We start from the raw sequence: 12,227 nt of genomic DNA, 5'->3' as shown, positions 1-12,227 counted from the left end.
TAGGTGGAACACATTAAGGGATAATGGTATCAAATTAATGTTGGTGCATATGAAAAAAGCACCTGATGGCTGGAGCTCATGTTGTTTTTGTTGTTTGAAATGATACATAAAAATACAAGGAAAGGAAAGAAGGTTTCAAGATTAGAACCGCTCCAGTTTGTTGGTTTTTATAGGCAAGCTGTGTAGGTTGTTATCTTCAGATCTTAGATTACTCTCTCTTCTCAATTGTATGCTTGGTGCTTGTTTTCCTCTCATCCTGCTGTTGACCTAATACATTGTGGCAATGTTGGATTTCATACCCTTTAAAGTTTCTCTCTTCCTCCTCCCTTCCAAGTGAGCTTCGCTTTGATATAAAGTGAACTGGGCGATTTCCCCCACAGACGCACTGAGGATTCTCTTCTCCAGAAGATGCTGTAAAGACTTGAGCTTGAAGACAATTAAACATAATAACCATGTAAGCCTGAAGCGCGAACACTTCCCTTGAATAAGTCAAAAGCTGTCTTGATGTTTCATTTATACCCATCGGTAAAAGAGGCACTGCAGGAATGATGAAACCTAGGAGTTGATTGGAATAAGAAATATACCAACTGGATTTTTAAAAATCCATTGTTAAGTGAGAGGTGAAGAACAGCGGTAGAAATAAACTCCTCTAATAGTCAGGTTTGGATATTTCAAATAGGCTATATTGTTGCCTATCCTGTATTATACAGGACAGGTGATACCCTAGTTTTGTGCTTCTCTCTGCATCTTGAGCTGAGTCTTCTTCTTCGCCTTCTTTGGTGATCACTCGTAGCTGAGTAAGATTGTCTTCCATAAACACAGTTTTAACGATGAGTCTGTAAGTGACTGTGGAGGCCAATTCTGGACCCACACATCCATCCACAGTGGGGACATTGGTTCCCGGGTGGGAGTTGGTCATGGTGTGGATTTGCCAGGCGTGCCTTGCTCTTAGTACATTTCTCCCTTGCGTTCTGAGTTCGAGTGCCTTCAAAGGCCATGACACCTTTGGTAAAGGCTGTTGTCCAACTGGAGCACTCGCAGGCCAGTTTTTCTCAGTTGTCAGTGTTTATACTATATTTTTTTTAGATTTGCCTTGAGACAGTCTATAAACCTCTTTTGTTGACCACCAGCTTTGTTGACCACTATGCTTTCCATTTTTAAGTTCGGAATAGAGTAGTTGCTTTGGAAGATGATAATCAGGCACCCACACAACATGACCAGTCCAATGAAGCTGATGTTAAAGAATCATTGCTTCAACACTGGTGATCTTGAGTTGAGTAACAGCTAGGGATAGGACTGGTTTCATCAATGTTGTGTTTGGTCTAGGAAAAGCCTGACATATGGCAAGTGGGACAATTTTTAAATATATATATATATTTAAAAACGATTTTAAAAAAATACATGTAAAAATTCAAAAAAGCCCCCAAGCAGCCTCTACCAATGTCATGTATCTCAAAACAATAGCAGCGCATGATTCAAATGGCTGCAGTGGCTTTCTTTTCTCTGGTGTGCAGAAGCGGCCTTGGCGAAGCGAGAGTTGCTGCTCTCCCTCATCAACCCTTCAGCATCTGCTAAGGAGAGGTTTCCAAGCGGACCTTGTGGCCAGCAGCGAAGGCTGGGAGTACCCTAAAGGAGGGCTGGGGGCACCTTTCCAGCAGCCGCCACCTCCCCTTGCAGCTCTAGGATGCAAATCACTGGCGCCCCACCAACAACAACATAGAACTTGGTTATATTTTCTGAGAATCCTCTGGAAAAACAATCTCTCAAAGGACCTGTTGATGGCATTTTACCATTGTACTGTGGAGAGTGTATTAACTTATGGTCTCTGTGTGTGGTTTGGGAGCTGCACGGTCAGGGAAAAAACAATGCTGTCCAGGGTTGTAAAGACTGCGGAGAGAATAATTGGGTGCACTCTTCCCACCTTGGATCAAATCTATGCTTCCAGCTGCAGAGATAGCGCAGGATAGTGTGCACTCCAGAAATGATCTCTTTCAGCTTCTGCCTTCTGGAAGAAGGTACAGGGTTATAAAGACTAGGACTAGCCACCTGAGAAACTGTTTCTACCTAAATGTGATTTTGGTTTTAAACACAGTGTAGTGTAAAGAGTCTCTATGGGAGTATATTGTATTTAAAAATAGGGTATCAGAGTTTTTAGGGGGCTAACCAGGTTGAGATAGCAGGCTTGTTGGGTTTTGAATGTTTTATGTAGATTTTTCAATTTTGTTGTTCTGTATGGGACAATGACAATAAAGATTATCGTATCGTATTGTAACTCCTTGCACGTTGCTATAGAGAGAGGTGTGTTTGTGTGTAGCGGGGGGCAGCAAACCCCTCCACTAACTGTGCTTCTTCAGGCCAAGCCTCCCCCTCTGCTAACAGGCTGTGGGTGGGTGTGAGTGTGCAAGGAACTGGTGTGGAGGAGAAGCATCACAGGCTCTCATTGGATGTGTGCACAACCAGCCAGACTGCTCACCCTCCCAACACTGCCGGATCTTCTCTGCACTGGAAGCCTGAGGCTCCATCTCCCTTGGCATCCAGCACCATACAGAATTTGACCTATTCTTTAGAATGTCTGCAGCTGAACCCCATGGTGCTTACTGTCACTCACCCGGTGTGAGCAATAGGTGTTCATATCTGGTGGGCGTGAGTAGATGTGAGTCAGTCTCAGCATGAACCCTCCAGCTTCTAAGCATACCAAATAAAGAGAAATGATTGCTAAAGGAGGAGGTTGCATGCCTATTGATTCCCCCAAGGCCAAAATGTGTTGCTTGTAAACAGCATTTTAGAGGTAAAATGGAATTCAAGCTAGGATTTTCAGTCTGGTTGACAGCGTGCGGAGCTCTGATAATGACGATGACTATGCGGTCTGAGTGCAAGCCTGAAGTTGGGATTGCTTCAAGGCTCGTGCAGTAATGAAAAATTAAATTAGGTGGTGGTGGTGGTGCTGATTTTCTGTTTCCATCAAAATGCAGATAATGTGTTATAAACAAAGTGTTATAAACAAAGTGTGTAACTGACACTTCTAATACAGTGGTACCTCGGGTTACATACGCTTCTGGTTACATACGCTTCAGGTTACAGACTCTGCTAACCCAGAAATAGTACCTCGGGTTAAGAACTTTGCTTCAGGATGAGAACAGAAATAGTGCTCCAGTGGTGCGGCGGCAGCAGGAGGCCCCATTAGCTAAAGTGGTGTTTCAGGTTAAGAACAGACCTCCAGAATGAATTAAGTTCTTAACCTGAGGTACCACTGTATACAATGGTCAACGACAAGCTGCATTTCAGCAGCATTGCTGGAAAACAGATTGTTATTGTTGTTGCTGCTGCTGTTGCCTTTATGACCCACATTCTTCTGCAAGGAACTCAAGGTGGCATTCAAAGTTCTCCCCTCCTCATTTCGTCCCCACAACAATCCTGTGAGGTAAGTTAGGCTGAGAGGCATTGACTGGCCCAAGGTCATCAGGTGAGCTCCATGACCAAGTAGGGATTTGTACCCTGGTCTCTCAGGTCCTAATCCAACACTCTAACCACTGACTTCTCAAGTTTTCACTATCTTGCAACTGCTTTGAACCTGAAGCTCTAGGGCTGCGGTCCTATACATCGATTCATGTCTGGGCAGAAGGCCCATTGGCCATAGTGGGGCTTTGTTCTGAGTAGACATGCATAGGTGTGCACAGCAAGATGCTACACATGATATGCTCTGTCTCCTTAGTTAGAGGAAGCAGTTCTTCTGAATACCAATTGCTGGAAGTGTCAGGAGTGGAAAATGCTCTTGCCAGTTTCCCACAGGCATCTGTTGGGCCACTGTCAGAACAGGTTGCTGGACTAGATGAATTCAGTGGGACTTATTTCTGCATAGACATGGTTAGGATTGTGTTGAGAAAGTCTGGATCCAAACCCTACAATTTGTGGTACAATAGATGAAGACTGCATTTGCTAGGGTCTTTTCTGCCAGGGCTGGTTCAGCTGCGGTTCAGCCAAAAAACTCAAGAGATGAGCAGAAAGGTTGAGCCTTCGTTCAGAGAGACAAAACATGACAGAGAACTCCACGAAAAGGACGAGCCCTTTGAAGCATTTGTCAGAACTGAGGATATGAGCCTCCTACTGTTTCTCTCTTCTGTTTCTCCCAACAGTTGTGATCTCCTTCAAGGAGGGGCTCTCTGTGCCTTTTGTTTTGCTACCTGTAGCACCCTCCTCATTCTTGGAGACAGGGGAGAAGGGGTGAGGAGAACAGTGGAACTGGTAGATTGCTTGGGATCTTTTGCTCCCTCAGCCTCTTCCTCCTCTTCCGATGCCTCACTCTCACTTAAAGCTATTACTTGCTCAGCTTCCAACTCATCTACCTGATATGATGCTGTTAGCACAGGCATAGGCAAACTCGGCCCTCCAGATGTTTTGGGACTACAAATCCCATCATACCTAGCTAACAGGACCAGTGGTCAGGGATGATGGGAATTGTAGTCTCAAAACATCCGGAGGGCCGAGTTTGCCTATGCCTGTGTTGGCGGCTCCCAGCTGGTTGCCCAGGAAAGTATAAAGACAAGGAAAAGTTTCTTACTGTCCTTTTTTATTTCAATCTTTACAGAGAGAAGCCTCTTGGATAATGGCATTGTCCTGAGTGAATCTCCACACCTCATCTCTCCCACTTCCTCATTTGTCACTTCTACGGGTGCTGCTACATGCCTCTGTCTTTGAGCTCTTTGCTCTCCTACTTTTAAGGCTCACCAGGTTCTGGGAGATGGTGGATCTGGAATGCTTTCTAGTGACACCATGTCAGCCAGCTGCTGCTCCAGTTCTGGCTGCTTCTTCTCTCCCATTATTTCCCAACTTTCCCCCTCATCTGCCTCTGAGCTCCTCCCTCCCTCAAACCCCTGCTGTAAATCTATACTGTCTTCCTCTTCCTCCTCCCTGGGAGGGTCACGATGGGCAGGCGGTCTCCACCATTCTTCTTCTGCCCGGTCCCTGACACTACCCCACCCCTTCTTCCTCTGATTTGTCTTCTTGATCCCACCACCATTCTCCTGGTTTGGAGCCTTCCTCTTCTGATGCTTCCCCTGGGAGCTTCCCCAGCTGTAGCCTCCCACCATTCCTCCTCATCTAGCCAATCTCAGACATTTTCCTATAACAGCATTGTGGCAGCACTGCTGAGATTTAATCAGAAGGTGTTCTACTTTATGCTATGTGATATATTTCATTTTTGTTGAAGAATAAACACCTGGATGCACTTGCCATTGTATATGACTTTTGACTTTGACCTGGTACCTCCCTAGCATTTTGAAAGATTGCAACCATTCACTGTTGTCCTTGAATTCACAAAGGAGCAAGGAAAACAAAGCACTTTGTATGTCTCCTTTGAATGTGGGAAGCTGAGAACATAGAGCTGAGTAATGAACATTGGATACCAGCTTTTGAGTGTTTGTTAAATGGATACCCCCCCCCCTTTTTAAAAAAAAAAAAAAGAGAGAGAGAAATCTAAGCACTGGTCATCCATTCCAAGCTGTCTATAGCTATCTTGTAATGGCCCACAAATTTCAATTGGAGTTAATCTACAGAGGCTCACACAACCTCTGTCCTTTATGAAATTTTAAAGGGCTGCCTCTAATTGTAACAGCGAAAGAGTTATACTTTATTCATCATTTATATTATGTCTTACAGATGTGATGCTTTAGTGTACAGCTAATGGCAGCTTTACATGCCCAGTCGAGATGATTACTGCTAGCTTCTTCATTAATAGTAACTGTGACATTTGTTCAAGATGACCCCTGAGTAACTTAACACTCTCATCTCTGCTATGGTTTCCCAAGTGAAGAATAGTACTTTTGGGGGAGAGAGGAGGCAGAAAATATATTTGATGAAATCAGTCCTATCCCTAGCTGTTACTCAGCAGAAAGAAGCACAAAGCACAAAACTAGGGTTGTCACTTGTCCTGTATAATACAGGATTGTCCCGTATTTCAATGTAAAATGTTGTATCCTGTATTGGTACAGTTTTGTCCTGAACTGCAGGTCTCTCTCTCTCTCTCTCTCTCTCTCTCTCTCTCTCTCTCTCTCTCTCTCAAAATGCATATGTTTGAAAGGGTTGTGAAAGGTCATGTATTTAAGCTCTGAGTAGCCAACACATACAGATTTACAAATTCATGTGTATGTGCATGCGGGTGTGACAAATTCCAGAGAAGCCATCCTGTTAGGGTGCAAGAGATTGTAATGGATTGCTTTGAAGTCACTTCAGCACCAGATGAAAATAAAATCACCCCCTACCCACCCCACCCTGCCTTGTATTTTGCCAGAACAAAGGTGGCAACCCTACACAAAACCCACATACACATGACTGCCTATCATGTGCAGTTTCTCCCTCAGTACACCAGTGCAAAGAGTGTTCAACTTAATAACTAATGAGAGCTTATACTCAGCACTGTATTATATGGTTCTTTCTCTGGCTCATTGCAACTACAGATAATTCAACTCATTGGTCCTTGGGGGATTTTGATTAAGGGTATTAATTTGTGGCTCAAATATATTAGTTATATGCAGCTGCTTGTTTCTTTAATGCTGCCTCGTGGTGTTTTCTTTCCACATGTAAGATTAAATGCCCACGGAAATTAGAAACAAAATAGCGCATGGCGATGGAGCATGCTTTCTAATTATCTAGCTGTAAAGTTTTCATTGCAGGATGGATGGCCACTTCTGGGAAAATCCTAAGTCCTTAACTGTTACCTCCAGCTTGTTTATGCTTGTGCAAGAGAGATGAGCAGGGTAGCAGAAAACACATCTGCATCTCATCCAAATTGCAATGCTTATCTGGGTCCTATTCATTGATCTTTTGATGTGATAACCAGTGAATTTGCTACTGGGCCAGGTCCAAGGTGTTGGTCTATATAAAGCCCTTAATCAAGCCCTTAATCAAAACGGGTGAGCTCCCATTGCTCAGTCCCAGCTCCTGCAAACCTAGCAGTTCGAAAGCACAAGTAGATAAATAGGTACCACTCCAGCGGGAAGGTAAACGGCGTTTTGTTGTGGTTCTGGGCTGTCAGGAGTTAACACTTCAGGAGCGTTCTTATCAACTGGGTGCACTGCCCACATGATCCGTGTTTTGTTCCTTTGATCTGTGCTCTGTGGGGGCTGAGCTCTCTCTGGAGAGCAGTCTGCCTGAGAACGGTAGCAAGGTTGTTTCGGGTTTTATTAAGAGGCAGAAAGCTGCGAACATGCAACTAGATTATGTAGGTTTTCTTTTCTGTTTTGAGTGCTACTAAATAAACAGTTTTATATTAGAAGCATTGGTGTCGAGCTATGTTATTGAGGACACCACGTCGACACAGACAAGCCATTGTATGATGCGTGTGAACTCTGCTATTTTCCAGCAACTGAGGAGAGTGGCAGTGCGCGGAGTGGAAGCGTGTGGGTGCCATTGGAAGTTTGTCGGAGTGGCAATAAATCAAATTTACTGCAGGGCCATTGCAGCAGACTCAGTGGGTCAAAAGATATACGACTCAACAAACTTTAACACGTTTCAGTGCGTTGCTCTGGTTCGCCAGAAGCAGCTTAGTCATGTTGGCCACATGACCAGAAAAAACTGTCTGCGGACAAACGCCAGCTCCCTCGGCCAGTAAAGCAAGATGAGCGCTGCAACCCCAGAGTTGTTTGCGACTGGACTTAACTGTCAGTGGTCCTTTACCTTTACCTTTAACCCAGATGCTTAGAAATCTGAGGCAATTTTAATTTGTTTTACCATTTTTACTTTTGTATATTAAAGTATGATTGTCATTTTTTCTTGATTTTACTGTTTTATATTTTGTAAACCACTTTGAGGTTTTTGTTTTTCAATTAAGTCGTCTATAGATTTTATGAAATGAATGAATTAGTGAATGAATCTTGGCTTGCTCTGCTAGAAGGCTCTGTAGCTGCTCTCAATCTACACCAGTCCAAAAAGCACTGTCCATGGTCCTGTTTCCTTGTCAGGACTCCTGCAAATCTTTGCTGGTCTTCCTTGTGCTGGCCTGAGCCTGGAACAGGACAGCAAGTGAGATAGTGGTGCCCATGCAACATAATTTAAATAAAACCCACCAATTCATAACAATAGTTTCATTGCTTCGTGGATGGTCCCTCCCCCCCTCCTTTGCAATCCCCAGAATTTTGTCACCATAGATGCATTCATAGATAAATTCAACAGAGTAAATAAGTTTTGATGGATGTAAAAGTGGAAAACTGATTTGAATGGTTACAGTAAAATATGCAGGGATGTATGAGAAGAAGGGAAGCCAATGGATATTTTAAAGTTTGTAAAATGTTTAATTGGAACTGTAAAATTAATAAACATTATTATATAAAAATATATATAGTAAGTTGGAAAATGGCTTCAAAGTCAGCTTTAAAATATGTATTTCCCATTTCTCTATGACAGAGAGTTGTTTTGTGCTGTGCTGTGCATCCTCCATTAAATCTGACTTTTCCCAAGAAATTTATCAGCCTGAACTGTTCTCGCAGAAATGAAGTCCAGATGTGAGTGGCTCATTATTGTTCCAAGGATGGCTTTGGCTACACCAGAACATACAATGATGATTCCCTCGCAATCATCAACGAAATTCATTGTTGGCATTGTTCATTGTTTGTCAGAAGGTGAAGTGCTGTGCACATACTGAAATGGAGATGAGTGCCAGAGCTAAATGTCATAAAAGCAGAATAAGTTTAATAGCCCAAATATAATGGCAAGGTTTCATTATGGTTTCACGAAGGGAGTTTGCTGCAGAATAAACTGTTCGGCTGAGCGTGTCTGAAGAACCAAATAACAATCTATAGGTAATGAAATCTCAGAAGCGACTTTGAAATCTTTCTTCTGCTTTCATGCAGCATAGCTTCAGCTTTAAAACTGTTGGGAGGTAACCTAGAGGCTCAATAAGGGCTCTTAAGGACTGCTGCTGGCTGCCCAGGAGGACTGCCTGCTGAGGGCCTGAAGGGCCCTGGCCTTGCCTCCTTCCACCTGGCTTGGGGTGGGGCTTGCAGAAGGATACAGAAATGCTTCATAAACCCATCTATATGGTGAATGGAAGTGTATAACACAATTGCTATGGAGCAGTAGTCATAAAGTTATAACCATAAGCATTTCTGTATCCTTCTGCTGTGCTGAAGAATTTCAAGAAACAGTGGGTATATCTGGAATCACTGTTCACTACGTTTGTTTGTGGACCACTTCGGCAGTGTTGGATATCATAAAACAAAGATTTATGGCTTGTTTTCACCAGATAAGAATCTGACCCATTGCTTCTTTCGGAGACTTGCATAGTCTACAAAGACTTTCAGAGACTTATAAGACTTATGTTTATTTGGTTCTATGTTTTCAAGAGAATCCATCAATAGTGCACATTTTGTGATTTTCAGAGATTTATAAGATTTCTGTTTATGTGGTTTTGCAGAGAGTACATATTTAATATGTTTCATACTGTTCAATGTTCTGTATAGATTATATAAAGAGTTTATATTGACATCACACTGTTGTACGTGGTCATCGTGTTGCCTTGGATATTACTGATAATTGTTTGAAACACAGGGGTTTAATTGTTTGGTTACTTGGTTACTGACTCCAACTACAAAAGCTGAGGCTGTTGAACAGATTCTTGGGCTGGAGTAGTGTTTATAGGGGGGTTGAGAGAACCGTTGCTGTTATTGATATTGTTGTTGTTGTATCTTTAGTTTTGGATCTTATGATTTACATGGAAATTGCTTTCCATTTGGTTGTGTACTTTTTGATGTTTTATTTATTGTTTATGACTTCTGTGATGTCTGTAATTATGTAAATCTTGTCATGTTGTGAGCCGCCTTGAGCATAGTTTCAACCATGTGAAGGCAGCATACAAATGATGATGATGAAGAAGAAGAAGAATCCAGGTCCAACAGCTTTCCTGTTTGACCCTAATGTAGCCCCAGAAGTCATAGAACTCTTATTGTTTCGCCCCACACCATTTAGTCTATAAAATACAGGCGAAGGATATTTTAACTCCTTTCAGGGCCTGGTATCAAGCAGTCCTGATTGTGCACCACTCCCTGAATGTCCCAGCTGGAAGTAAGCACAGGCTTTTTCTGGTTTTAGCTGTTCTGATTCGGTCTTCAAGCTGCCTCGATTCCCATCAAGGGGGGGGGGGGAAAGGCAGGGCAGAAATTATTATATAATAAATGTTCACATACGTGCAGGTATGGATTGACTGCTGGATAGCTGTTGGAAAAAGAATGACATTTGTTTGCTTTAGTTACAGGTAGGTAGCCGTGTTGGTCTGCCGTAGTTGAAACAAAATAAAAACATTCCTTCCAGTAGCACCTTAGAGACCAACTAAGTTTGTTATTGGTATAAGCTCATACCAATAACAAACTTAGTTGGTCTCTAAGGTGCTACTGGAAGGAACATTTGTTTGTTTGTTTATTATAAAAGCTATTATATTGTTATGTGAGGATATTTTGATGATATATTTTATGGTTGTAGGTTTTGATTTTTGTTCTGTGAACTGCTCTGAGACCTCTGGGTATAGGGCTGTATATATTCTATTAATAATTATACTAATAATAATAATAGACAGGGCTGGTGGATACCTCCATTTCTTCTATCAGTGTATAGTGAGACAGACAGAGCAGAGCTTACTATTGACTCAACAGGAGAAATAGTGAAGAAGATTGCCAGGTCACACTGTCAATGAAGTCTTGCTAAGTAAACAGCCTCTAAGTGAAGAAACAACAGGGTCCTTTTAAGAATAGCAGATGTTTAAGTGCAATGCGAGCTATTTAATAGCACTTTAATGCTGGGGCTCTATTTACTGCCCAGGTACCTTATTCTAGACCTCCTAATTAAAGGAGTAAGGGGCTTATCTGGTCTCCCCTAAAGTACTGGAGGTAGACTTGGGGCTCTGAAAGCTGTTGTCTTTAGCATCTCCTCCAAATACCTTGTGTGCATGTAACAGTCGTTCTTCCAAGCTGTGAACAGGGAATGGCACTATTATCATTGTTCCTCACATCATGACATTTAGCCTTTGGCTGTCTCTGTGTACGCTAAGATAAGGGATCATGGTAAACAGCTGGAGTGCGCAAGAGGCAGACAAAATCTCGTTTGCTTTGTGAGGGTCAAACGCTAAAGAGCCCTGTGCTCTATGAACTAAGATTCAGCCAATGTTTCAGGAACATCACTCTTGTTCAGCTGAAATCTGGGGAGGAGCCAAAGCCCAGTGGTAAAAAATTTGCTTTGCAGGCATAAGGCCTTTTCATCCCCCAGCATCCTCAATTAAAAGATCTTGGTAGAGGGACTTGAAAAGAAAATAGACAGAGAAATGCACCCAAACTAAATTCATGCCTTGGATTTGATCCAGTCAAACTTCAGTACTTTAATTGATTTAAGCAACTGAATCTAAATTGCCAAATGAGATTTAAAATATTTAACTCTAACTGGTTCATGCCCTTTGTTTTTTCCTCCTAAACCCATTAAATTCCATGCAATATAAATCTATTACTAATACTAAAATTAATGAAGTTATAATAAATTTCAATTAAAATATAACTTGAGGTGTAAGACAGCTTGAGCTAAAGTAATTAGCAGCAGACTCCCATCTCAACCTTCTGTAAGAATCTTTTCTTCCTACTCTACCACCCACAGCTCATCCCAACATCCCTTTTTCTCAAATGTCACTCACTGTTCCTTGGTATCTGCTTTGTCGTTCCTTCAACTTCTGGCTGGAACCAGGCCTTTTGTCAAAACTATTCACTTAGGGTACTTCCAAACAACCTGTTTATTGAGCATTCCTCCTAATAAAAATTATTTTTTTAAAAAAAAAAATGAGCATTCCTCCTGATTTGTTAGCAGGGAGAATAGACAGCGTTGGCTGTTTAATATCATTCACTGTGATTTGTTTGCAGGGAAGCTCTCAGGATGGTTGCATCAAAGCAAGTATCACTCCAGACTTTTCACTGCTTTCCCCCATTACTCTTCCTAGCACAAGAAGTCAGATTTTTTGGGGAAGCATGTTTGTTACACAAGATCTCCACTATAAAAGCAACATGAATTTGTGAATGTGATTAAATCCCATGCAAAGATAAAGATTGAATCCCATGCAAAAATAAAGACAGTCTTGAAGTGTCCTTAGCCTTTTCACCCTCATGCCAAACTGAAATGAAGCCTAAATATGTGTAACACCATAGCTCACATCCAACCCACCTCATCTTTGCTTCTTTCACTCTCTGTCTTATACCTATATCTAA

General features: G+C 42.2%; 1 long non-coding RNA gene across 1 annotated transcript in view; it reads right to left on the bottom strand.

Annotated features, from left to right (window-relative positions):
• The window catches only part of LOC309332621, an 894,019-nt gene that overhangs the window by 563,441 nt on the left and 318,351 nt on the right, over window positions 1–12,227 (bottom strand). The window lies entirely within an intron of this gene.

Source organism: Podarcis erhardii (assembly GCF_964252035.2).
Source record: "Podarcis erhardii genome assembly, chromosome: 17".
Taxonomy (NCBI): Eukaryota; Metazoa; Chordata; class Lepidosauria; order Squamata; family Lacertidae; genus Podarcis; species Podarcis erhardii.
Note: the sequence above shows the minus strand (reverse complement) of the source record. Positions and strands in the feature narration are given on the sequence as shown.